Raw genomic sequence first — 27,151 nt, forward strand, 5'->3', positions numbered from 1 at the left:
GCGTGATATACTCCGAGCGTTGAAGGCCAAATTGCCTTTCAACATTAAGGAAAAACTTCTACATATCCCGGATGACGATTCAGATTATTTTTTAACAGCTTTAGATTCGGTTGACATGTTACTTGAAGATCAGCGCTTCGCGCGGCAAAACAGCAGCCACAATGTTTACACTAGTGGTATGCAAAACATGCAGGCTTGCCAACACAATTCTGGCGCGCCCACAGTTGGATACGCGATACAGCAAAAACAGCAAACTCACATGCCGTCTCAATACGGAAATCAAAATCAACACGCGTATTCCAATACAAACAACAATTACAACAGTAATAACACTTCATGCGGCAATCCATACAAAAGGCACCGCGGTAATAACAACAACGGTAACAACGGATACAAATGTAACAACAAAAACACAAACAGAAATAGAAATAATAATAACTACGAGCCAAGACAGCATCAAGGCTGGACTCGTAGCGATCAATACTATCATTCAAATACTGCTTTACCACAGCAGCCACCAGGACAAAATTGGAGCATACCTTACGACCGACAGGTAAGTTATAATGCGCAACCGCAACAACAACCGCAAAAGTTTGGAGATCATAATAGGCAATATCCGAATGTGAATATAATAGAAATGACACCTGATGCACAACCCCAATCTGTGTCAGTACCTAGTACAAATGGTAATCCAACAAACTAGAAACAGTCACTACTTTGCCCCAGGTCGTGGCTGAAGAATTCTTGGGGGGCGACTTCAATGTTAATCAGTTATTTGACACCACAATTGAACAACAAAATATTGATGTGCCTAATAATTCTAAACAAAAGCTACGTGTTTTATTTATAAGATACTACCACAATGACAATATATCAGATGAACTTTTACAAGACAGTACACAATGTCGTTTAAACACAAATGAAATTGTTTTAGCATCTACTACTGGTGTAGTAGGTGGGATTCCAACTACTATTATCTTAGATACAGGTGCAGCTGTGAGCGTTTTGTCTTTTAATTTCTATAAAAAGATGTGTGAATTGGAGCCTGTGCCTGAGTTTCCTGCCCAAAACTGTAAAATAACTACTGCACTAGGTAATAAGTCATGTAGGGTTACGAAGCAAGTTTTTGTAAACGTTAAAATAGGTAATGGAACCGTACAATGGCCATTCCTGGTTGTACAAAACCTTGTGACAAATTGCATATTAGGAATAGATATTATGAGCGAGAAGGACTGCATTATAGACTTCTCCAAAGGTAAATGTATTTTAAATGATAAAGGCAGTGTAATTATTATTGATTTGGACAGGAGAACTCTAAAGCATGACAAACACTGTACAGGGTACAAGGTTCAGTTAGTACTTGACAAAGACATTCAAGACATGCAAACACACTCATCTGACACAGAGCTAATGGACTTGAAAACATTGCTTGATCATAAGATAAGTGAAGCTACAGCTCTCAGTGTACATGAACGTATAAAACTACAGGAAGTGTTATCCAAATATTTACAAGTTTTTACCAAACGATTAGGTGTTATCAACACGTATGTGTACAAGATTGAAGTTAAGCCTCACAAGATCTTCTACCATAAGACATATAACGTACCGTTATCTCAACGACCTGCTGTGTGGCAAGAATTAAAACAAATGTTAGACTGGAAGGTCATTGAACCATCCACCTCACCTTATTGTAGTCCTCTACTTGTTGTCAAAAAATCAAATGGAAGCATTAGGTTAGTGTTAGACGCACGAGCTATTAATGAAATAATTTTACCGGTTCACACAAAACCTGAAAATTTAGAAGAGCAATTACAGAAATTTCTAGATGCAAAATATTTTTCCACAATAGATCTCGCTAATTCGTTTTGGCAGGTGGGTATCACTCCTGATTATCGGAAATATACTGCATTTATGTTCGGGGGGCGAACCTATCAGTTTTGTGTTCTACCCTTCGGACTGAATGTCAGCTCTGGGGTATTCATTACAGCCCTGGATACCGTGCTTGGCGACGATTTAGTTGAGACAGTCACACACTATGTAGATGATATACTGATAGCTACACAATCTTGGAATGAACACGTTGACACTCTTCAAAGAATTTTAAACAAATTTGCACAAGCTGGAGTCACAGCCAACCTAAGAAAATCAAAATTTGGTTGCAGTGAGATAAAGTATTTAGGACATATCATTAATTCACAGGGCATACGTCCGGATCCCAGTAAATTAGATGCTATCAGAAACTTTCCTAGCCCTCGAACTAAAAAGCAGTTAAAATCATTCCTTGGGCTATGTTCATTTTTCAGGCGTTTTTTGCCACAACCACTTTTGAACAGTAAACATCTGCTAAATCTACTCAGAAAGAATCAAGTTTGGATCTGGTCGGAACAGTGCCAGAATGACTTTAATACAATTAAACATGCTTTAGTGAATGCTAACATATTGAGCCATCCAGATTTCAATTTAGATTTTTGTATGACTTGTGACGCTTCACGTACTGGCTTGGGCTGTTGCTTATTTCAAGTTGTAAAGAATAAAGAGGAGGAACAGATAAGAATTATTGGGTTTGCGAGTCGCACTCTAACTGAATGTGAGCGTACATACTCCACTACTGAGTTAGAAACACTTTCCATAGTATGGGCATTCAAGAAATTCAATTATTATTTATTTGGAAAACATACGGTAATTTACACCGATCACCAGGCCCTGACATTTTTGTCAACTTGTAAACTTGTACATCCTAGACTATCACGATGGGCAGTTACACTTCAGAACTACTCTTTTGAAATTAAGTACATAAGAGGTAAGGACAACACCATTGCAGACACTTTGTCTAGACTTCCACAAGGTATGAATGATACCAACAGTGACTTAGAAAATATAAATGACTACAGGATTCTCTTAATGCAAGACAAGCAGTATCATCAATATTATATTGATATGTGCAGAAACATGGCTGAATTACAAAAATCTGATCCTCACTGGTATAAGATAATAACATTACTGGTAGAAAAACACAACCATCCTTTGACTAAGTATTACAAGTTACACAATGATGTGTTATTTTACCGCCGACATCCAAATGCTACTAACTGGTGTGTATGCATTCCCAAAGAGTCTGAACGTAATCTAATTTGGCGCACACACTTAGTTTGGGGTCATTATGGGACGAAAAAGTGTTTGGCAAAGCTCAGTACATACTGTTATTTTAGCAATATGAGAAGAAAAATTTATAGGGAACTAAAAGCATGTGTCATATGTCAAAAATCAAAACCTCAGAATTTATCCACAAAAACAGATTTACATTCTATTTTACCTAGTAAACCCCTGGAAATTCTGTGTACTGACATCAGTGGACCGCATCCAGCAAGCTCTGGAGGCGTCAAATATATCTTAGCTTTTTACGATATATTTTCTAAACATGTAAAACTTTATGCTTTAAAATCCGCCTCTGCAAATGCTATAATACGAAGATTCTCAAGTGATTACCTGACGCACGTGGGAAAACCTAAATCAATTCTGTCAGATAATGCAGCATACTACTCTGGGTACAAATGGAGAAATTTCTTGAAGGACAATAACATTAAAAGTATATTTATTTCAAAGTTTAGTCCACAATGTAACGCGACTGAGAGACTTTTCCGAGAACTAAATCGATTCATGAGGACCTATATTTCATCAAAACATACTAATTGGGTGTCCTACCTAAGTCTTTTCGAAGACGTACACAATAACTTAAATATTTACGATACGAATTACACACCTAACGAGATCATGTTCAATTGCAAACAGAACGATCAGTGGATAGAACCATTACCTAAGTTGCCAGACAAGGAAATCACACCTGAACAGAAAATAAAAGAAGTATTGACTACATTGACACATCATGCACAAATACGAAACAAACATCACAGAAACATAATAAAAAGAAAACAAAAATTCGAGGTAGGAATGCTTGTACTACTTCGTACTCATCATAAATCTGTAGCACTCAAACGACGCAATGCTAAGTGGCGTCTGCAATATGAAGGACCTTATATAATTGTTAACATACCGCATCCTGGTGCGTATCTGCTACAACATCCTAGAACTGACAAAATTATTGGGCTATACGCACACCGAGATCTTAGAGCATTTCATGCCAAATAATGTCAAAGTCATACCCATGAAAACATTGCTAAGCAACTCGCAAAACTCTGTTTGCTACAACACAGATAATAAGCAGTATAGAAATTTTCATTTCAGCGGTTCCAGTGACGCAGTTGAAGACAGAAGAACTTTTCTTTCAACGCCGCGGCACCACCGAGAAGACTGAATATTAAAGTAAAATTTATGATTACGTAGCAGTGAATGATATATAAATTTTTCACGGAACATTTGTGACTGTAGGTACCATTGACTTGGTATGACACCTGACGAACCGACAGACGTCATCTGTGAAGCGATCTTTTACTTCGAGAAATAGATTAGACGCACATCTCTCAGCAAGAAAAGCATCTACCAGTAGCCAAGGCCACACAGACACTATACACACACGCACAAAACGCGAGGAATCTAACAGCTTTCCGTCTCTTATTATTTTGAATATTTATTGAGTAGTGAAAACGCCTGGTCTTGCCTACTGATGTAATGAATGTTGTGTCTAACCTATCTTAATTTCAGATGACATCACAAAAAAACATCGATAAAATCCCAGCAAAACCGTTAAAGAGGACGTAAATATCTGCAATCCATGTAATCAAATGTGACACAATGTAATAATTTATAGCTATGTAATAATGATGAAAACATGTTTATGGGTAACTGTATTATGTTTATGCTAAGAAAATATGTGACGCGTATATGTATGATTACTTATGTTTTTTTTAACTGATGTATAATGTAACTGTTACTGTGTGAAAATTTGAACGATAACGAGTGCCAAAATGTGAAAAACTTTTTTTAAAAGAAAAATGCGTAGTGAACCACTGTTCACGGACATTAACGTACATTACTAAGTCTGCAACTACGCAGAAACCTATGTGAAAGAAACTGTTAATGACATTCATGATGCATCGTACCTTTGTAAACGCGATGAGTAACTACGAACATTTAGGTGAGCTATATTTAAAAAAAAAAAAAAAAAAAAAAACTGAATATGTGAAGTGCATAATTCGTGCATCGTCTAGTGACATTACTACAGTACCCAACTTCAAAATGTTAACTGGATTAAATGGACACAAAGTGCCTGTCCAGAAAACAACACAACGGGTGGAAGAATTCTGGTTGGAACTTCAGGGAATGAAATGTTCTCGAAATGTGACGGACACTCTTACCTGGACTGTCCAAGGATCGACGCCAGCTATGTGCCGTCCGAGGTTCTGCAACCAAGCTTCCACGGAATATCGAAAACGAACTGCATATGGACTAATTACTCGACGGGTCACGTCTGATCTGTAATAAACAATGCTTTTTGTCACAACGAACTGCATCACAACGACTATAATGGAAATAGGAAATGGACATGCTTATGTGTCAATCACGTTGTTATACAGCGATGTTACTGTGATCAAAAAACTTTACCACGACGACATTAACCTGTGAAACAGTACTGTGCAGTAGATGAATATAAACTGTAATAACGACACGATGTGTATAGGTCAACGCACCTGAAACAACAGAACATTTTTCGTTGAAGCATTTCATTGCAATGCTATGTAACTAAGAACATTCAACAATCTAAAGTTGTATTGTATTATAACAAATATTGTAATTTTAAAACTAAGTTACCTGTCATAGAATGTAGTCTTCATATGTAATCTTGGTGGAATATTTTCTTCGTGCAACGACTAAGAAATGCGCGCGCACACGAACAATATGAACTGCAATACTGTGCCGCGTGATCTAAATTTACGAAATAACGGCAGTGCCGTAGTTACACAGACGCTTCTGCGCATGCGCGCACTCTGTTTTGCCAACATAAGAACTTTTTCGGCGCACGCGCGTCATTCAAATTTTGTATATAATATACAGTATAATGTAAGTCATGTAAATAGTTGTAGATAACTTAGATTTTCTTGTGCCTTTAGGTGAATTGCTCGCCTGCAGGTGTGTCCTTTCGCCTCGCAATTCAGGGGGCAATATAAAGGCACATTTGCATGCCGAGCGTGAGTTTCCTCGGAAACGCGAAATATTAATTAAATAAATAATCAGTGACAAATAAATAAAGCCTATGGCACACAACTGCAGCGCTGTGTCGCTGATAAAACAAAAGCACATTTTCGTTACTCGTATGTTTGATTAAAAAAGGAGAGGACTTGGATAAGTGGTGCGGGAAGCACGTATATTTTATTGACTGGCACACCGCCATATTTAATGTTATATAAGATCACTGCGAGTTGCAATCTTACTAGGCACTCGAATCTGTAAAGAATTTATATTTATGAAAGTAAGTAGAATTATTTAACTGTAGGCTTATTCGTTGAATATATCTGATTTAACTAACTGTGTAAACTTTTTATGTTTAGTAGACAGTCACCTCTGTACGACGTATTGACATGGCTGGCAAATTATTCTAATATTGAGATTTAGACTTGAGTCCGCACCTACCGAAACAGTCTTTGGAAACGATTTAAATACGAAGTCCGATTATTTGAGTCTTATTTCACGGTCAACTACGAATAACATTACATTTACGAAAAAGCCATTGTCAAGCGTCTGATACCGAATAATTAAACGTCACTTAAATATTAATTACAACCAATCACTATCATCAATAATACATAACTAACATTTTAATTTATTTTATTTATTTTATAGAGTGTCAGTCCTATTGCACTTAAGTCGGCATTGTGCCTTTTGTATTATATTAGGATGCAATTTCTGTGTTTCATCGTCAATTAGAAGGTCCAAGGGATACAGTAAACCTGAAGTGAAGCATCGGAATCTAAAACTGGACTCACAGGAGAGGTTAAAATCCTAGAGAGTAAGAGTGTCAGTCCTCTTGTACTTAAGTCGGCATTGTGCCTTTTGAATTTAACTCGGATGCAATTTCTGTGTTTAATCGTCAATAAGAAAGTGCAAGGTATACAGTAAACCTAAATTGAAGCATCGAAATCCAAAACTGGACTCACAGGAGAGGTTCAAATCATAGAGAGTTAGAGTGTCAGTCCTCTTGTACTTAAGTCGGCATTGTGCCTTTTGAATTTAATTCCGATGCAATTGTTGTGTTACATCGTCAATAAGACAGTGCAAGTTATACAGTAAACACGAAGTGAAGCATCGGAATCTAAAACTGGACTCACAGGAGAGGTTCAAATCATAGAAAGAGAGACAGTCCTCTTTTACTTAAGTCGGCATTGTGCCTTTTGTATTTAATTCGGATGCTATTTCTGTGTTTCATCGTCAATAAGAAGGTCCAAGGGATACAGTAAACCTGAAGTAAAGCGTCGGAACCTAAAACTGGACTCACAGGAGAGGTTCAAATCATAGAGAGTCAGAGTGTCAGTGCTCTTGTACTTAACTCGGCATTGTGCCTTCTGAATTTAATTCCGATGCAATTTCTGTGTTTCATCGTCAATAAGAAGGTGCAAGGTATACAGTAAACCTTAAGTGAAGCATCGGAATATAAAACTGGACTCACAGGAGAGGTACAAAAAATAGAAAGAGAGAGTGTCGGTCCTCTTTTTACTTAAGTCGGCATTGTGCCTTTTGTATTAAATTCGGATGCAATTTCTGTATTTCATCGTCAATAAGAAGGTCCAATGATTACAGTAAACCTGAAGTGAAGCATCCGAATCTAATACTGGACTCACAGGAGAGGTTCAAATCATAGAAAGAGAGAGTGTCAGTCCTCTTGTACTTAAGTCGGCATTTTGCCTTTTGTATTAAATTCCGATGCAATTTCTGTGTTTCAGCGTCAATAAGAAGGTGCAAGGAATACAGTAAACCTGAAATGAAGCATCAGAATATAAAACTGGACTCACAGGAGAGATTCCAATCGTAGAAAGAGAGAGTGTCAGTCCTCTTTTACTTAAGTCGGCCTTTTGTATTAAATTCGGATTTAATTTCTGTGTTTCATCGTCAATAAGAAGGTCTAAGGGATACAGTAAACCTGAAGTGAAGCACCGGAATCTAGAACCGGACACACAGGAGAGGTTCAAATCATAGAAAGGGAGAGTGTCAGTCCTCTTGTACTTCAGTCGTCATTGTCGATTTTGTATTAAATTCGGATGCAATATCTGTGTTTCATCGTCAATAAGAAGGTTCAAGGTATACAGTAAACCTGAAGTGAACTATCGGCATCTAAAACTGGACTCACAGGAGAGGTTCAAATCATAGAAAGTGAGAGTGTCAGTCCTATTGCACTTAAGTCGGCATTGTGCCTTTTGTATTATATTCAGATGCAATTTCTGTGTTTCATCGTCAATTAGTAGGTCCAAGGGATACAGTAAACCTGAAGTGAAGCATCGGAATCTAATAATGGACTCACAGAAGAGGTTCAAATCATTGAAAGTTAGAGTGTCAGTCCTCTTGTACTTAAGTCGGCATTGTGCCTTTTGAATTTAAATCCGATGCTATTTCTGTGTTTCATCGTCAATAAGAAGGTGAAGGTATACAGTAAACCTGAAGTGAAGCATCGGAATCTAAAACTGGAATCACAGGAGAGGTTCAAATCATAGAGAGTTAGAGTGTCAGTCCTCTTGTAGTTAAGTCGGCATTGTGCCTTTGAATTTAATTCCGATGCAATTTCTATGCTTCATCGTCAATAAGAAGGTGCAAGGTATATAGTAAACCTGAAGTGAAGCATCGGAATCTAAAACTGGACTCACAGGAGAGGTTCAAATCATAGAAAGTGAGAGTGTCAGTCCTCTTTTACTCAAGTCGGCATTGTGCCTTTTGTATTAAATTCGGATGCAATTTCTGTATTTCATCGTCAATATGAAGGTCCAAGGGATACAGTAGACCTGAAGTGAAGCATCGGAATCTGAAACTGGACTCACAGGAGAGGTTCAAATCATAGAAAGTTAGAGTATCAGTCCTCTTGTACTAATGTCGGCATTGTGCCTTTGTATTAAATTCCGATGCAAATTTCTGTCTTTCATCGTCACTAAGAAGGTGCAAGGTATACGGTAAACCTGAAGTGACGCATCGGAAACTAAAACTGGACTCACAGGAGAAGTTCAAATCACAGAAAGTGAAAGTGTCAGTCCTCTTTTACTTCAGTCGGCATTGTGCCTTTTGTATTAAATTCAGATGCAATTTCTGTGTTTCATCGTCAATAAGAAGGTCCAACGGATACAGTAAACCTGAAGTGAAACATCGGAATCTAAAACTGGACTCACAGGAGAGGATCAAATCTTAGAAAGTTAGAGTGTCACTCCTCTTGTACTTAAGTCGACATTGTGCCTTTTCAATTTAATTCTGATGCAATATCTGGGTTTCATCGTCAATAAGAAGGTGCAAGGTATACAGTAAACCCAAAGTGAAGCATCGGAATCCAAAACAGGACTCACAGGAAAGGTTCAAATCACAGAAAGTGAGAGTGTCAGTCCTCTTTTACTTAAGTCGGCATTGTGCCTTTTGTATTAAATTCGGATGCAATTTCTGTGTTTCATCGTCAATTAGAAGGTCCAAGGGATACAGTAAACCTAAAGTGAAGCATCGGAATCTAAAACTGGACTCACCAGTGAGGTTCAAATCATAGAAAGGGAGAGTGTCAGTCCACTTGTACTTACGTCGGCCTTTTGTATTAAATTCGGATGCAATTTCTGTGTTTCATCGTCAACAAGAAGGTCTAAGGGATACAGTAAATCTGAAGTGAAGCACCGGAATCTAGAACTGGACTCACAGGAGAGGTTCAAATCATAGAAAGGGAGAGTGTCAGTCCTCTTGTACTGAAGTCGGCATTGTGCCTTTTGTATTAAATTCGGATGCAATTTCTGTGTTTCATCGTCAATAAGAAGGTACAAGGTATAGAGTAAACCTGAAGTGAACTATCGCATTCTAAAAATGGACTCACAGGAGAGGTTCAAAACATAGAAAGTGAGAGTGTCAGTCCTATTGCACCTAAGTCGGCATTGTGCCTTTTGTATTATATTCGGATGCAATTTCTGTGTTTCATCGTCAATTAGAAGGTCCAAGGGATACAGTAAACCTGAAGTGAAGCATCGGAATCTAAAACTGGACTCACAGGAGAGGTTAAAATCCTAGAGAGTAAGAGTGTCAGTCCTGTTGTACTTAAGTCGGCATTGTGCCTTTTGAATTTAATTCGGATGCAATTTCTGTGTTTAATCGTCAATAAGAAACTGCAAGGTATACAAAAAACCTAAATTGAAGCATCGAAATCCGAAACTGGACTCACAGGAGAGGTTCAAATCATAGAGAGTTAGAGTGTCAGTCCTCTTGTACTTAACTCGGCATTGTGCCTTCTGAATTTAATTCCGATGCAATTTCTGTGTTTCAGCGTCAGTAAGAAGGTGCAAGGTATACAGTAAACCTTAAGTGAGTCATCGGAATATAAAACTGGACTCACAGGAGAGGTACAAATAATAGAAAGATAGAGTGTCGGTCCTCTTTTTACTTAAGTCGGCATTGTGCCTTTTGTATTAAATTCGGATGCAATTTCTGTATATCATCGTCAATAAGAAGGTCCAATGGATACAGTAAACCTGAAGTGAAGCATCGGCATCTAATACTGGACTCACAGGAGAGGTTCAAATCATAGAAAGTGAGAGTGTCAGTCCTCTTGTACTTAAGTCGGCATTTTGCCTTTTGTATTTAATTCCGATGCAATGTCTGTGTTTCATCGTCAATAAGAAGGTGCAAGGTATACAGTATACCTGAAGTGAAGCATCAGAATCTAAAACTGGACTCACAGGAGAGATTCCAATCATAGAAAGAGAGAGTGTCAATCCTCTTTTACTTTAGTCGGCCTTTTGTATTAAATTCGGATTTAATTTCTGTGTTTCATCGTCAATAAGAAGGTCTAAGGGATACAGTAAACCAGAAGAGAAGCACCAGAATCTAGAACTGGACACACAGGAGAGGTTCAAATCATAGAAAGGGAGAGTGTCAGTCCTCTTGTACTTAAGTCGTCATTGTGGATTTTGTATTAAATTCGGATGCAATTTCTGTGTTTCATCGTCAATAAGTAGGTACAAGGTATACAGTAAACCTGAAGTGAACTATCATCATCTAAAACTGGACTCACAGGAGAAGTTCAAATCATAGAAAGTGAGAGTGTCAGTCCTATTGCACTTAAGTCGGCATTGTGCCTTTTGTATTATATTCGGATGCAATTTCTGTGTTTCATCGTCAATTAGTAGGTCCAAGGGATACAGTAAACCTGAAGTGAAGCATCGGAATCTAAAACTGGACTCACTGGCGAGGTTCAAATCATAGAGAGTTAGAGTGTCAGTCCTCTTGTACTTAAGTCGGCATTGTGCCTTTGAATTTAATTCCGATGCAATTTCTATGCTTCCTCGTCAATAAGAAGGTGAAGGTATACAGTAAACCTGAAGTGAAGCATCGTAATCTAAAACTGGACTCACAGGATAGGTTCAAATCATAGAGAGTTAGAGTGTCAGTCCTCTTGTACTTAAGTCGGCATTGTGCCTTTGAATTTAATTCCGATGCAATTTCTATGCTTCCTCGTCAATAAGAAGGTGCAAGGTATATAGTAAACCTGAAGTGAAGCATCGGAATCTAAAACTGGACTCACTGGAGAGGTTCAAATCATAGAAAGGGAGAGTGTCAGTCCTCTTTTACTCAAGTCGGCATTGTGCCTTTTGTATTACATTCGGATGCAATTTCTGTATTTCATCGTCAATATGAAGGTCCAAGGGATACAGTAGACCTGAAGTGAAGCATCAGAATCTGAAACTGGACTCACAGGAAAGGTTCAAATCATTGAAAGTTAGAGTATCAGTCCTCTTGTACTAATGTCGGCATTGTGCCTTTGCATTAAATTCCGATGCAAATTTCTGTCTTTCATCGTCATTAAGAAGGTGCAAGGTATACGGTAAACCTGAAGTGACGCATCGGAAACTAAAACTGGACTCACAGGAGAAGTTCAAATCACAGAAAGTGAAAGTGTCAGTCCTCTTTTACTTCAGTCGGCATTGTGCCTCTTGTATTAAATTCAGATGCAATTTCTGTGTTTCATCGTCAATAAGAAGGTCCAAGGGATACTGTAAACCTGAAGTGAAACATCGGAATCTAAAACTGGACTCACAGGAGAGGATCAAATCTTAGAAAGTTAGAGTGTCACTCCTCTTGTACTTAAGTCGACATTGTGCCTTTTCAATTTAATTCTGATGCAATATCTGTGTTTCATCGTCAATAAGAAGGTGCAAGGTATACAGTAAACCCGAAGTAAAGCATCGGATTTTAAAACAGGACTCACAGGAAAGGTTCAAATCACAGAAAGTGAGAGTGTCAGTCCTCTTTTACTTAAGTCGGCATTGTGCCTTTTGTATTAAATTCGGATGCAATTTCTGTGTTTCATCGTCAATAAGAAAGTGCAAGGTATACAGTAAACCTGAAGTGAAGCATCGGAATCTAAAGCTGGAGTTACAGGAGTGGTTCAAATCATACAAAAAGATAGTGTCAGTCCTCATGTACTTAAGTTGGCATTGTGCCTTTTGTATTAAATTCGGATGCAATTTCTGTGTTTCATCGTCAATAACAAGGTCAAAGGGATACAGTAAACCTGAAGTGAAGCATCGGATTCTAAAACTGGACTCACAGGACAGTTTCAAATCATAGATAGTTAGAGTGTCAGTCCTCTTGTATTTAAGTCGGCATTGTGTCTTTTGAATTTAATTCCGATGCAATTTCTGTGTTTCATCGTCAATAAGAAGGCGGAAGGTATACAGTAAACCTGAAGTGGAGCATCGGAATCCTAAACTAGACTCACAGGAGAGGTTCAAATAATAGAGAGTTAGAGTGTCAGTCCTCTTGTACTTAAGTTGGCATTGTGCCTTTTGAATATAATTTCGATACTATTTCTGTGTTTCATCGTAAATAAGAAGGTGCAAGGTATACAGTAAACCTGAAGTGAAGCATCGGAACCTAAAACTGGTCTCACAGGAGAGGTTCAAATCATAGCAAGGGAGAGTGTCAGTCCTCTTGTACTTAAGTTGGCATTGTGCCTTTAGTATTAAATTCGGATGCAATTTCTGTGTTTCATCGTCAATAACATGTTGCAAGGTATACAGTAAACTTGAAGTGAAACATCGGAATCTAAAACTGGACTCACAAGTGAGGTTCAAATCATAGAAAGTGAGAGTGTCAGTCCTCTTGTACTTAAGTCGGCATTGTGCCTTTTGTGTTAAATTCGTATGCAATTTCTGTGTTTCATCGTCAATAGGAAGGTGCAAGGTATACAGTAAACTTGAAGTGAAACATCGGAATCTAAAACTGGACTCACAAGTGAGGTTCAAATCATAGAAAGTGAGAGTGTCAGTCCTCTTGTACTTCAGTCGGCATTGTGCCTTTTGTGTTAAATTCGTATGCAATTTCTGTGTTTCATCGTCAATAAGAAGGTGCAAGGTATACAGTAAACCTGAAGTGAAGCATCGGAATGTAAAACTGGACTCAGAGGAAAGGTTCACATCATAGAGTGTTAGAGTGTCAGTCCTCTCGTATTTAAGTCGGAATTGTGCCTCTTGAATTTAATTCCGATGCAATTACTGTGTTTCATCGTCAATAAGAAGGCGCAAGGTATACAGTAAACCTTAAGTGAAGCATCGGAATCCATAACTGGACTCACAGGAGAGGTTCATATCATAGAAAGAAAGAGTGTCAGTTCGCTTTTACTTAAGTCGGCCTTGTGCCTTTTGTACTAAATTCCGATGCAATTTCGGTAATTCATCGTCAATAAGAAGGTGCAAGGTATACAGTAAACCTGAAGTGAAGCATCGTAATCTAAAACTGGACTCACAGGAGAGGTTCAAATCGTAGAAAGTGAGACTGTCAGTACTCTTGTACTTAAGTCGGCCTTTTGTATTAAATTCGGATGCAAATTCTGTGTTCCATCGTCAATAAGAAGGTCTATGGGTTACAGTAAACCTGAAGTGAAGCATCGGAATCTAGAACTGGACTCACGGGAGAGGTTCAAGTCATAGAATAGGAGAGTGTCAGTCCTCTTGTACTTAAGTCGGCATTGTGCCTTTTGTATTAAATTCGAATGCAATTTCTGTGTTTCATCGTCAATTAGAAGTTCCAAGGGATACAGTCAACCTGAAGCGAAGCTTCGGAATCTAAAACTGGACTGACAGGAGAGGTTCAAATCATAGATAGTTACAGTGTCAGTCCTCTTGTACTTAAGTCGGCACTGTGCTTTTTGAATTTAATTCCGATGCAATTTCTGTGTTTCATCGTCAATAAGATAGAGCAAGGTATACAGTAAACCTGAAGTGAAGCATCGGAATCTAAAACTGGACTCACAGGAGAGGTTCAAATCATAGAAAGAATGAGTGTCAGTCCGCTTTTACTTAAGTCGGCCTTTTGTATTAAATTCGGATGCAATTTCTGTGTTTAATCGTCAATAAGAAGGTCCAAGGGATACAGTAAACCTGAAGTGAACTATCGGAATCTAAAACTGGACTCACAGGAGAGGTTCATATCATAGACAGAGAGAGTTTCAGTCCCCTTTTACTTAAGTCGGCCTTTTGTATTATATTCGGATGCAATTTCTGAGTTTAATCGTCAATAAGGGGGCCTATGGGATACAGTAAACCTGAAGTGAAACATTGGAATCTAGAACCGGACTCACAGCAGAGGTTAAAATCATTGAAAGGAAGAGTGTCAGTCCTCATGTACTTAAGTCGGCATTGTGCCTTTAGTATTAAATTCCGATGCAATTTCTGTGTTTCATCGTCAATAAGAAGGTGCAAGGTATACAGTAAACCTGAAGTGAAGCATCGGAATCAAAAACTGGACTCACAGGAGAGGTTCAAATCATAGAGAGTTAGAGTGTCAGTCCGCTTGTACTTAAGTCGGCATTGTGCCTTTTGAATTTAATTCCGATGCAATTCTTGTGTTTCATCGTCATTAAGACGGTGTAAGGTATACAGTGAACCTGAAGTGAAGAATCGGAATCTAAAACTGGACTCACAGGAGAGGTTCAAATCATAGATAGAGAGAGTGACAGTCCTCATTTACTTAAGTCGGAATTGTGCCTTTTGTATTAAATTCGGATGAAATTTCTGTGTTTCATCGTCAGTAGGAGGGTCCAACGTATACAGTAAACCTGAAGTGAAGCATCGGAATCTGAAACTGGACTCACAGGAGAGGTTCAAATCATTGCTTGGGAGAGTGTCAGTCCTCTTGTACTTCAGTCGGCATTGTGCCTCTTGTATTAAATTCGGATGCAATTTCTGTGTTTCATCGTCAATCAGAAGGTGCTAGGTATACAGTAAACCTGAAGTGAAGCATCGGAATATAAAACTGGACTCACAGGAGAGGTTCAAATCATAGAAAGTGAGAGTGTCAGTCCTCTATTACTTAAGTCGCCATTGTGCCTTTTGTGTTAAATTCGGATGCAATTTCTGTGTTTCATCGTCAATAAGAAGATCCTAGGGATACAGTAAACCTGAAGTGAAGCATCGGAATCTAAAACAGGACTCACAGGAGAGGTTCAAATCATAGATAGTTAGAGTGTCAGTCCTCTTGCCCTTAAGTCGGCATTGGGCCTTTTGAACTTAATTCCGGTGCAATTTGTGTGTTTCATCGTGAATAAGTTGGTGCAAGGTATACAGTAAACCTGAAGTGAAGCATCGGAATATAAAACTGGACTCACAGGAGAGGTTCAAATCATAGAGAGAGTGAGTGTCAGTCCTCTTGTACTTAAGTCGGGTTTTTGTATTAATTTTGGATGCAATTTCTGTGTTTCTTCGTCAATAAGATGGCCTACGGGATACAGTAAAAATGAAGTGAAACATCGGAATCTATAACTGGACTCACAGGAGGGTTACAAATCATAGAAAGTGAGAGTGTCAGTCCTCTTGTACATAAGTCGGCATTGTGCCTTTTGTATTAAATTCGGATGCAATTTCTGTGTTTCATCGTCAATAAGATGGCCTACGGGATACAGTAAAAATGAAGTGAAACATCGGAATCTATAACTGGACTCACAGGAGGGTTACAAATCATAGAAAGTGAGAGTGTCAGTCTTCTTGTATTTAAGTCGGCATAGTGCCTTTAGTATTAGATTCCGATGCAATTTCCGTGTTTCATCGTCAATAAGAAGGTGTTAGGTATACAGTAAACCTGAAGTGAAGCATCGGAATCTAAACTTGGACTCACAGGAGAGGTTCAAATCATAGAAAGAAAGAGTGTCAGTCCTCTTGTACTTATGTCGGCATTGTGCCTTTTGTATTAAATACGGATGCAATTTCTGTGTTTCATCTTCAAAAAGAAGGTGCAAGGTATACAGTAAACCTAAAGTGAAGCATCGGAATCTAAAACTGGACTCACAGCAGAGGATCAAATCATAGAATGTGAGAGTGTCAGTCTTCTTGCACTTAAGTCGGCATTGTGTCTTTTGAATTTCATTCCGATACAATGTCTGTGTTTCATCGTCAATAAGAAGGTGCAAGGTATACAGTAAACCTTAAGTGAAGCATCGGAATCTAAAACTGGACTCACAGGAGAGGTTCAAACCATAGAAAGAGGGAGTGACAGTCCTCTTTTACTTAAGTCGGCATTGTGCCTCTTGTATTACATTCGGATCAAATTTCTGTGTTTCATCGTCAATAAGATGGTCCAAGGTATACGGTAAACCTGAAGTGAAGCATCGGAATCTGAAACTCGACTCACAGGAGAGGTTCAAATCATAGAGAGTTAGAGTGTCAGTCCTCTGGTACTTAATCGGCATTGTGCCTTCTGAATTTAATTCGATGCAATTTCTGTGTTTCATCGTCAATAAGAATGTGCAGGGTATACAGTAAACCTGAAGTAAAGCATCGGAATCAAAAACTGGACTCACAGGGGAGGTTCAAATCATAGAAAGAGAGAGTGTCGGTCCCCTTTTACTTAAGTCGGCATTCTGCCTTTTGTATTAAATTCGGATGCAATTTTGTATTTCATCGTCAATAAGATGGTCCAAGGGATACAGTAAACCTGAAGTGGAGCATCGGAATCTAAAACTGGACTCACAGGAGAGGTTCAAATTATAGAAAGTGAGACTATCAGTCCTCTTGTACTTAAGTCGACATTGTGCTTTTTCAATTTAATTCCGATGCAATATCTGTGTTTCATCGTCAATAAGAAGGTGCAAGGTATACATGAAACCTGAAGTGAAGCATCGGAATCTAAAACAGGACTCACAGGTAAGGTTCAAATCACAGAAAGTGAGTGTGTCAGTCCACTTGTACTTAAGTCGGCATTGTGCCTTTTGAATTTAATTCCGATGCAATTCTTGTGTTACATCGTCAATAAGACGGTGCCAGGTATACAGTAAACCTGAAGTGAAGCATCGGAATCTAAAACTGGACTCACAGGAGAGGTTCAAACCATAGAGAGAGGGAGTGACAGTCCTCTTTTACTTAAGTCGGCATTGTGCCTCTTGTATTACGTTCGGATCAAATTTCTGTGTTTCATCGTCAATAAGATGGTCCAAGGTATACGGTAAACCTAAAGTGAAGCATCGGAATCTGACACTGGACTCACAGGAGAGGTTCAAATCATAGAGAGTTAGAGTGTCAGTCCTCTGGTACTTAATCGGCATTGTGCCTTCTGAATTTAATTCGATGCAATTTCTGTGTTTCATCGTCAATAAGAAGGTGCAGGGTATACAGTAAACCTGAAGTCAAGCATCGTAATCTAAAACTGGACTCACAGGAGAGGTTCAAATCGTAGAAAGAGAGAGTGTCAGTCTTCTTTTACTGAAGTCGGCCTTTTGTATTAAATTCAGATGCAATTTCTGTGTTTCATCGTCAATATGAAGGTCTAAGGGATTTAGTAATCCTGAAGTGAAGCATCGGAATCTGGAACTGGACTCACAGGAGAGGTTCAAATCACAGAAAGGGTGAGTGTCAGTCCTCTTGTACTTAAGTCGGCATTGTGCCTTTTGTATTAAATTCGGTTGCAATATCTGTGTTTCATCGTCAATAAGAAGGTACAAGGTATACAGTAAACCTGAAGTGAACTATCAGAATCTAAACTGGACTCACAGGAGAGGTTCAAATCATAGAAAGTGAGAGTGTCAGTCCGATTGTACTTAAGTCGGCATTGTGCCTTTTGTATTAAATTCGGATGCAATATCTGTGTTTTATCGTCAATTAGAAGGTCCAAGGGATACAGTAAACCTAAAGTGAAGCATCGAAATCTAAAACTGGACTCACAGGAGAGGTTCAAATCATGGATATCTAGAGTGTCAGTCCTCTTGTACTTAAGTAAGCATTGTGCCCTTTGTATTTAATTCGGATCCAATTTCTGTGTTTCATGGTCAATAATAAGGTGCAAGATATACAGTAATCCTGAAGTGAAGCTTCGGAATCTAAAACTGGACTCACAGGAGAGGTTCAAATCATAGAAAGTGACAGTGTCAGTCCTCTTTTACTTAAGTCGGCCTTTTGTATTAAATTCGGATGCAATTTCTGTGTTTCATCGTCAATAAGAGGGTCTAAGAGATACAGTAAACCTGAAGTGAAACATCGGAATCTAGAACTGGATTCACAGGAGAGGTTCAAATCATAGAAAGGGAGAGTGTCAGTCCTCTTGTACTTAAGTCGGCATTGTGCCTTTTGTATTAAACTCGGATGCAATTTCTGTGTTTCATCGTCAATGAGAAGGTACAAGGTATACAGTAAATCTGAAGTGAACTATCGGAATCTAAAACTGGACTCACAGGAGAGGTTCAAATCATAGAAAGTGAGAGTGTTAGTCCTATTGTACTTAAGTCGGCATTGTGATTTTGTATTAAATTCCTATCCAATTTCTGTGTTTCATCGCCAATTAGAAGGTCCAATGGATACAGTAAACCTGAAGTGAAGCATCGGAATCTAAAACTTAACTCACAGGAGAAGTCAAATCATAGATAGTTAGAGTGTCAGTCCTCTTGTACTTAAGTCGGCATTGTGCCTTTTGAATTTAATTCCGATGCAATTTCTGTGTTTCATCGTCAATAAGAAGGTGCAAGGTATACAGTTAACCTGAAGTGAAGCATCGGAATCTAAAACTGGTTCACAGGAGCGGTTCAAATCATAAAGAGTTAGAGTGTCAGTCCTCTTGTACTTAAGTCGGCATTGTGCCTTTTGAATTTAATTCCGATACAATTTCTATGTTTCATCGTCAATAAGAAGGTGCAAGGTATACAGTAAACCTGAAGTGAAGCAACGGAATCTAAAACTGGACTCACAGGAGAGGTTCAAATCATAGAGAGGGAGAGTGTCAGTCCTCTTTTACTTAAGTCGGCATTGTGCCTTTTGTATTAAATTCGGATGCAATTTCTGTATTTCATCATCAATGAGAAGGTCCAAGGGATCCAGTAAACCTAAAGTGAAGCATCGGAATCTAAAACTGGACTCACAGGAGAGGTTCAAATCATAGAGGGTTAGAGTGTCAGTCCTCTTGTACTAATGTCGGCATTGTGCCTTTGTATTAAATTCCGATGCAAATTTGTGTCTTTCATCGTCAATAAGAAGGTGTAAGGTATACGGTAAATCTGAAGTGACGCATCGGAAACTAAAACTGGACTCACAGGAGAAGTTCAAATCATTGAATGGGAGAGTGTCAGTCCCCTTTTACTTAAATCGGCATTGTGTCTTTTGTATTAAATTCGGATGCAATTTCTGTGTTTCATCGTCAATAAGAAGGTCCAAGGGATACAGTAAACCTGAAGTGAAGCATCGGAATCTAAAACTGGACTCACAGGAGAGGTTCAAATCATAGAAAGAATGAGTGTCAGTCCTCTTTTACTTAAGTCGGCCTTTTGTATTAAATTCGGATGCAATTTCTGTGTTTAATCGTCAATAAGAAGGTCCAAATGATACAGTAAACCTGAAGTGAACTATCGGAAACTAAAACTGGACTCACAGGAGAGGTTAAAATCATAGAAAGGGAGAGTGTCAATCCTCTTGTACATAAGTCGGCATTGTGCCTTTTGTATTAAATTCAGATGCAATTTCTGTGTTTCATCGTCAATCAGATGGTGCAAGGTATACAGTAAACCTGAAGTGAAGCATCCGAATCTAAAACTGGACTCACAGGAGAGGTTCAAATCATAGACAGAGAGAGTGTCAGTCCCCTTTTACTTAAGTCGGCCTTTTGTATTATATTCGGATGCAATTTCTGTGTTTAATCGTCAATAAGGGGGCGTATGGGATACAGTAAACCTGAAGTGAAACATCGGAATCTAGAACCGGACTCACAGCAGCGGTTAAAATCATTGAAAGGAAGAGTGTCAGTCCTCATGTACTTAAGTCGGCATTGTGCCTTTAGTATTAAATTCCGATGCAATTTCTGTGTTTCATCGTCAATAAGAAGGTGCAAGGTATACAGTAAACCTGAAGTGAAGCATCGGAATCCAAAACTGGACTCACAGGAGAGGTTCAAATCATAGAGAGTTAGAGTGTCAGTCCGCTTGTACTTAAGTCGGCATTGTGCCTTTTGAATTTAATTCCGATGCAATTCTTGTGTTTCATCGTCATTAAGACGGTGTAAGGTATACAGTGAACCTGAAGTGAAGAATCGGAATCTAAAACTGGACTCACAGGAGAGGTTCAAATCATAGATAGAGAGAGTGACAGTCCTCATTTACTTAAGTCGGAATTGTGCCTTTTGTATTAAATTCGGATGAAATTTCTGTGTTTCATCGTCAGTAGGAGGGTCCAACGTATACAGTAAACCTGAAGTGAAGCATCGGAATCTGAAACTGGACTCACAGGAGAGGTTCAAATCATTGCTTGGGAGAGTGTCAGTCCTCTTGTACTTCAGTCGGCATTGTGCCTCTTGTATTAAATTCGGATGCAATTTCTGTGTTTCATCGTCAATCAGAAGGTGCTAGGTATACAGTAAACCTTAAGTGAAGCATCGGAATATAAAACTGGACTCACAGGAGAGGTTCAAATCATAGAAAGTGAGAGTGTCAGTCCTCTACTACTTAAGTCGCCATTGTGCCTTTTGTGTTAAATTCGGATGCAATTTCTGTGTTTCATCGTCAATAAGAAGATCCTAGGGATACAGTAAACCTGAAGTGAAGCATCGGAATCTAAAACAGGACTCACAGGAGAGGTTCAAATCATAGATAGTTAGAGTGTCAGTCCTCTTGCCCTTAAGTCGGCATTGGGCCTTTTGAACTTAATTCCGGTGCAATTTGTGTGTTTCATCGTGAATAAGTTGGTGCAAGGTATACAGTAAACCTGAAGTGAAGCATCGGAATATAAAACTGGACTCACAGGAGAGGTTCAAATCATAGAGAGAGTGAGTGTCAGTCCTCTTGTACTTAAGTCGGGTTTTTGTATTAATTTTGGATGCAATTTCTGTGTTTCATCGTCAATAAGATGACCTACGGGATACAGTAAAAATGAAGTGAAACATCGGAATCTATAACTGGACTCACAGGAGGGTTACAAATCATAGAAAGTGAGAGTGTCAGTCCTCTTGTACATAAGTCGGCATTGTGCCTTTTGTATTAAATTCGGATGCAATTTCTGTGTTTCATCGTCAATAAGATGGCCTACGGGATACAGTAAAAATGAAGTGAAACATCGGAATCTATAACTGGACTCACAGGAGGGTTACAAATCATAGAAAGTGAGAGTGTCAGTCTTCTTGTATTTAAGTCGGCATAGTGCCTTTAGTATTAGATTCCGATGCAATTTCCGTGTTTCATCGTCAATAAGAAGGTGTTAGGTATACAGTAAACCTGAAGTGAAGCATCGGAATCTAAACTTGGACTCACAGGAGAGGTTCAAATCATAGAAAGAAAGAGTGTCAGTCCTCTTGTACTTATGTCGGCATTGTGCCTTTTGTATTAAATACGGATGCAATTTCTGTGTTTCATCTTCAAAAAGAAGGTGCAAGGTATACAGTAAACCTAAAGTGAAGCATCGGAATCTAAAACTGGACTCACAGCAGAGGATCAAATCATAGAATGTGAGAGTGTCAGTCTTCTTGCACTTAAGTCGGCATTGTGTCTTTTGAATTTCATTCCGATACAATGTCTGTGTTTCATCGTCAATAAGAAGGTGCAAGGTATACAGTAAACCTTAAGTGAAGCATCGGAATCTAAAACTGGACTCACAGGAGAGGTTCAAACCATAGAAAGAGGGAGTGACAGTCCTCTTTTACTTAAGTCGGCATTGTGCCTCTTGTATTACATTCGGATCAAATTTCTGTGTTTCATCGTCAATAAGATGGTCCAAGGTATACGGTAAACCTGAAGTGAAGCATCGGAATCTGAAACTGGACTCACAGGAGAGGTTCAAATCATAGAGAGTTAGAGTGTCAGTCCTCTGGTACTTAATCGGCATTGTGCCTTCTGAATTTAATTCGATGCAATTTCTGTGTTTCATCGTCAATAAGAAGGTGCAGGGTATACAGTAAACCTGAAGTAAAGCATCGGAATCAAAAACTGGACTCACAGGGGAGGTTCAAATCATAGAAAGAGAGAGTGTCGGTCCTCTTTTACTTAAGTCGGCATTCTGCCTTTTGTATTAAATTCGGATGCAATTTTGTATTTCATCGTCAATAAGATGGTCCAAGGGATACAGTAAACCTGAAGTGGAGCATCGGAATCTAAAACTGGACTCACAGGAGAGGCTCAAATCATAGAAAGTGAGACTATCAGTCCTCTTGTACTTAAGTCGACATTGTGCTTTTTCAATTTAATTCCGATGCAATATCTGTGTTTCATCGTCAATAAGAAGGTGCAAGGTATACATGAAACCTGAAGTGAAGCATCGGAATCTAAAACAGGACTCACAGGTAAGGTTCAAATCACAGAAAGTGAGAGTGTCAGTCCACTTGTGCTTAAGTCGGCATTGTGCCTTTTGAATTTAATTCCGATGCAAGTCTTGTGTTACATCTTCAATAAGACGGTGCCAGGTATACAGTAAACCTGAAGTGAAGCATCGGAATCTAAAACTGGACTCACAGGAGAGGTTCAAACCATAGAAAGAGGGAGTGACAGTCCTCTTTTACTTAAGTCGGCATTGTGCCTCTTGTATTACGTTCGGATCAAATTTCTGTGTTTCATCGTCAATAAGATGGTCCAAGGTATACGGTAAACCTGAAGTGAAGCATCGGAATCTGACACTGGACTCACAGGAGAGGTTCAAATCATAGAGAGTTAGAGTGTCAGTCCTCTGGTACTTAATCGGCATTGTGCCTTCTGAATTTAATTCGATGCAATTTCTGTGTTTCATCGTCAATAAGAAGGTGCAGGGTATACAGTAAACCTGAAGTCAAGCATCGTAATCTAAAACTGGACTCACAGGAGAGGTTCAAATCGTAGAAAGAGAGAGTGTCAGTCTTCTTTTACTGAAGTCGGCCTTTTGTATTAAATTCAGATGCAATTTCTGTGTTTCATCGTCAATATGAAGGTCTAAGGGATTTAGTAATCCTGAAGTGAAGCATCGGAATCTGGAACTGGACTCACAGGAGAGGTTCAAATCACAGAAAGGGAGAGTGTCAGTCCGATTGTACTTAAGTCGGCATTGTGCCTTTTGTATTAAATTCGGATGCAATATCTGTGTTTTATCGTCAATTAGAAGGTCCAAGGGATACAGTAAACCTAAAGTGAAGCATCGAAATCTAAAACTGGACTCACAGGAGAGGTTCAAATCATGGATATCTAGAGTGTCAGTCCTCTTGTACTTAAGTAAGCATTGTGCCCTTTGTATTTAAATCGGATCCAATTTCTGTGTTTCATGGTCAATAATAAGGTGCAAGATATACAGTAATCCTGAAGTGAAGCTTCGGAATCTAAAACTGGACTCACAGGAGAGGTTCAAATCATAGAAAGTGACAGTGTCAGTCCTCTTTTACTTAAGTCGGCCTTTTGTATTAAATTCGGATGCAATTTCTGTGTTTCATCGTCAATAAGAGGGTCTAAGAGATACAGTAAACCTGAAGTGAAACATCGGAATCTAGAACTGGATTCACAGGAGAGGTTCAAATCATAGAAAGGGAGAGTGTCAGTCCTCTTGTACTTAAGTCGGCATTGTGCCTTTTGTATTAAACTCGGATGCAATTTCTGTGTTTCATCGTCAATAAGAAGGTACAAGGTATACAGTAAATCTGAAGTGAACTATCGGAATCTAAAACTGGACTCACAGGAGAGGTTCAAATCATAGAAAGTGAGAGTGTCAGTCCTATTGTACTTAAGTCGGCATTGTGATTTTGTATTAAATTCCTATCCAATTTCTGTGTTTCATCGCCAATTAGAAGGTCCAATGGATACAGTAAACCTGAAGTGAAGCATCGGAATCTAAAACTTAACTCACAGGAGAAGTCAAATCATAGATAGTTAGAGTGTCAGTCCTCTTGTACTTAAGTCGGTATTGTGCCTTTTGAATTTAATTCCGATGCAATTTCTGTGTTTCATCGTCAATAAGAAGGTGCAAGGTATACAGTTAACCTGAAGTGAAGCATCGGAATCTAAAACTGGTTCACAGGAGCGGTTCAAATCATAAAGAGTTAGAGTGTCAGTCCTCTTGTACTTAAGTCGGCATTGTGCCTTTTGAATTTAATTCCGATACAATTTCTATGTTTCATCGTCAATAAGAAGGTGCAAGGTATACAGTAAACCTGAAGTGAAGCAACGGAATCTAAAACTGGACTCACAGGAGAGGTTCAAATCATAGAGAGGGAGAGTGTCAGTCCTCTTTTACTTAAGTCGGCATTGTGCCTTTTGTATTAAATTCGGATGCAATTTCTGTATTTCATCGTCAATGAGAAGGTCCAAGGGATCCAGTAAACCTAAAGTGAAGCATCGGAATCTAAAACTGGACTCACAGGAGAGGTTCAAATCATAGAGGGTTAGAGTGTCAGTCCTCTTGTACTAATGTCGGCATTGTGCCTTTGTATTAAATTCCGATGCAAATTTGTGTCTTTCATCGTCAATAAGAAGGTGTAAGGTATACGGTAAATCTGAAGTGACGCATCGGAAACTAAAACTGGACTCACAGGAGAAGTTCAAATCATTGAATGGGAGAGTGTCAGTCCCCTTTTACTTAAGTCGGCATTGTGTCTTTTGTATTAAATTCGGATGCAATTTCTGTGTTTCATCGTCAATAAGAAGGTCCAAGGGATACAGTAAACCTGAAGTGAAGCATCGGAATCTAAAACTGGACTCACAGGAGAGGTTCAAATAATAGAAATGAGAGTGAAAGTCCTCTTTTACTTAAGTCGGCATTGTGCATTTGTATTAAATTCGGATGCAATTTCTGTGTTTCATGGTCAATAGGAAGGTCCAAGGGATATAGTAAACCTGAAGTGAAGCATCGGAATCTAAAACTGGACTGACAGGAGAGGTTCAAATCATAGAAACAGAGAGTGACAGTCCTCTTGTACTTAAGTTGGCATTGTGCCTTTTGTATTAAATTCGGATGCAATTTCTGTGTATCATCGTCAATAAGATGTTGCAAGGTATACAGTAAACTTGAAGTGTAACATCGGAATCTAAAACTGGACTCACAGGAGAGGTTCAAATCATAGAAAGTGAGAGTGTCAGTCCTCTTGTACTTAAGTCGGCATTGTGCCTTTTGTGTTAAATTCGGATGCAATTTCTGTGCTTAATCGTCAATAATAAGGTTTAAGGGATACAGTAAACCTGAAGTGAGCATCGGAATCCAAAACTGGACTCACAGGAGAGTTCAAATCGTAGAGAGTTAGAGTGTCAGCCCTCTTGTACTTAAGTCAGCATTGTGCCTTTTGAATTTAATTCCGGTGCTATTCTTGTGTTACATCGTCAATAAGACGGTGCAAGGTATACAGAACACCTGAAGTTAAGCATCAGAATCTAAAACTGGACTCACAGGAGACGTTCAAATCATAGAAAGTGAGAGTTTCAGTCCTCTAGTACTTTATGCGGCAATGTGCCTTATGTATTAAATTCGGATGCAATTTCTGTGTTTCGTCGTCAACAACAAGGTACAAGGTATACAGTAAACCTGAAGTGAAGCATCGGAATCTGAAACTGGACTCACAGGAGAGGATCAAATCATCGAATAGGAGAGTGTCAGTCCTCTTGTACTTAAGTCGGCATTGTGCCTTTTGCATTAAAGTCGGATGCAATTTCTGTGTTTCATCGTCAATAAGAAGTTGCAAGGTATACAGTAAACTTGAAGTGAAACATCGGAATCTAAAACTGGACTCACAGGAGAGGTTCAAATCATAGTAAGTGAGAGTGTCAGTGATCTTGTACTTAAGTCGGCATTGTGCCTTTTGTGTTAAATTCGGATGCAATTTCTGTGTTTCATCGTCAATAAGAAGGTTTAAGGGATACAGTAAACCTGAAGTGAAGCATCGGAATCCAAAACTGGACTCACAGGAGAGGTTCAAATCGTAGATAGTTAGAGTGTCAGTCCTCTTTTACTTAAGTCGGAGTTTTGTATTAAATTCGGATGCAATTACTGTGCTTCATCGTCAATAAGAAAGTCTAAGGGATACAGTAAACCTGAAGTGAAGCATCGTAATCTAGAACTGGACTCACAGGAGAGGTTCAAATCATAGAATGGGAGAGTGACAGACCTCTTGTACTTAAGACGGCATTGTGCCTTATGTATTAAATTCGTATGCAATTTCTGTGTTTCGTCGTCAACAAGAAGGTACAAGGTATACAGTAAACCTGAAGTGAACTATCGGAATCTAAAACTGGTCTCACAGGAGAGGTTCAAGTCATAGAAAGTGAGAGTGTCAGTCCTCTTGTACTGTTGTCGGCAATGTGCCTTTGCATTAAATTCCAATGCAAATTCTCTCACAGGGGAGGATCAAATCTTTGAAAGTTAGAGTGTCAGTCTTCTTGTACTTAAGTCGACATTGTGCCTTTTCAATTTAATTCCGATGCAATATCTCAGTTTCATCGTCAATAAGAAGGTGCAAGGTATACAGTAAACCTGAAGTGAAGTATCGGAATCTAAAACTGGACTCACAGGAGACGTTCAAATCATAGAAAGTGAGAGTTTCAGTCCTCTTGTACTTAATTCGGCATTGTGCCTTATGT

The sequence above is a fragment of the Schistocerca americana genome, chromosome 7 (genome assembly GCF_021461395.2).
Source record: "Schistocerca americana isolate TAMUIC-IGC-003095 chromosome 7, iqSchAmer2.1, whole genome shotgun sequence".
Taxonomy (NCBI): domain Eukaryota; kingdom Metazoa; phylum Arthropoda; class Insecta; order Orthoptera; family Acrididae; genus Schistocerca; species Schistocerca americana.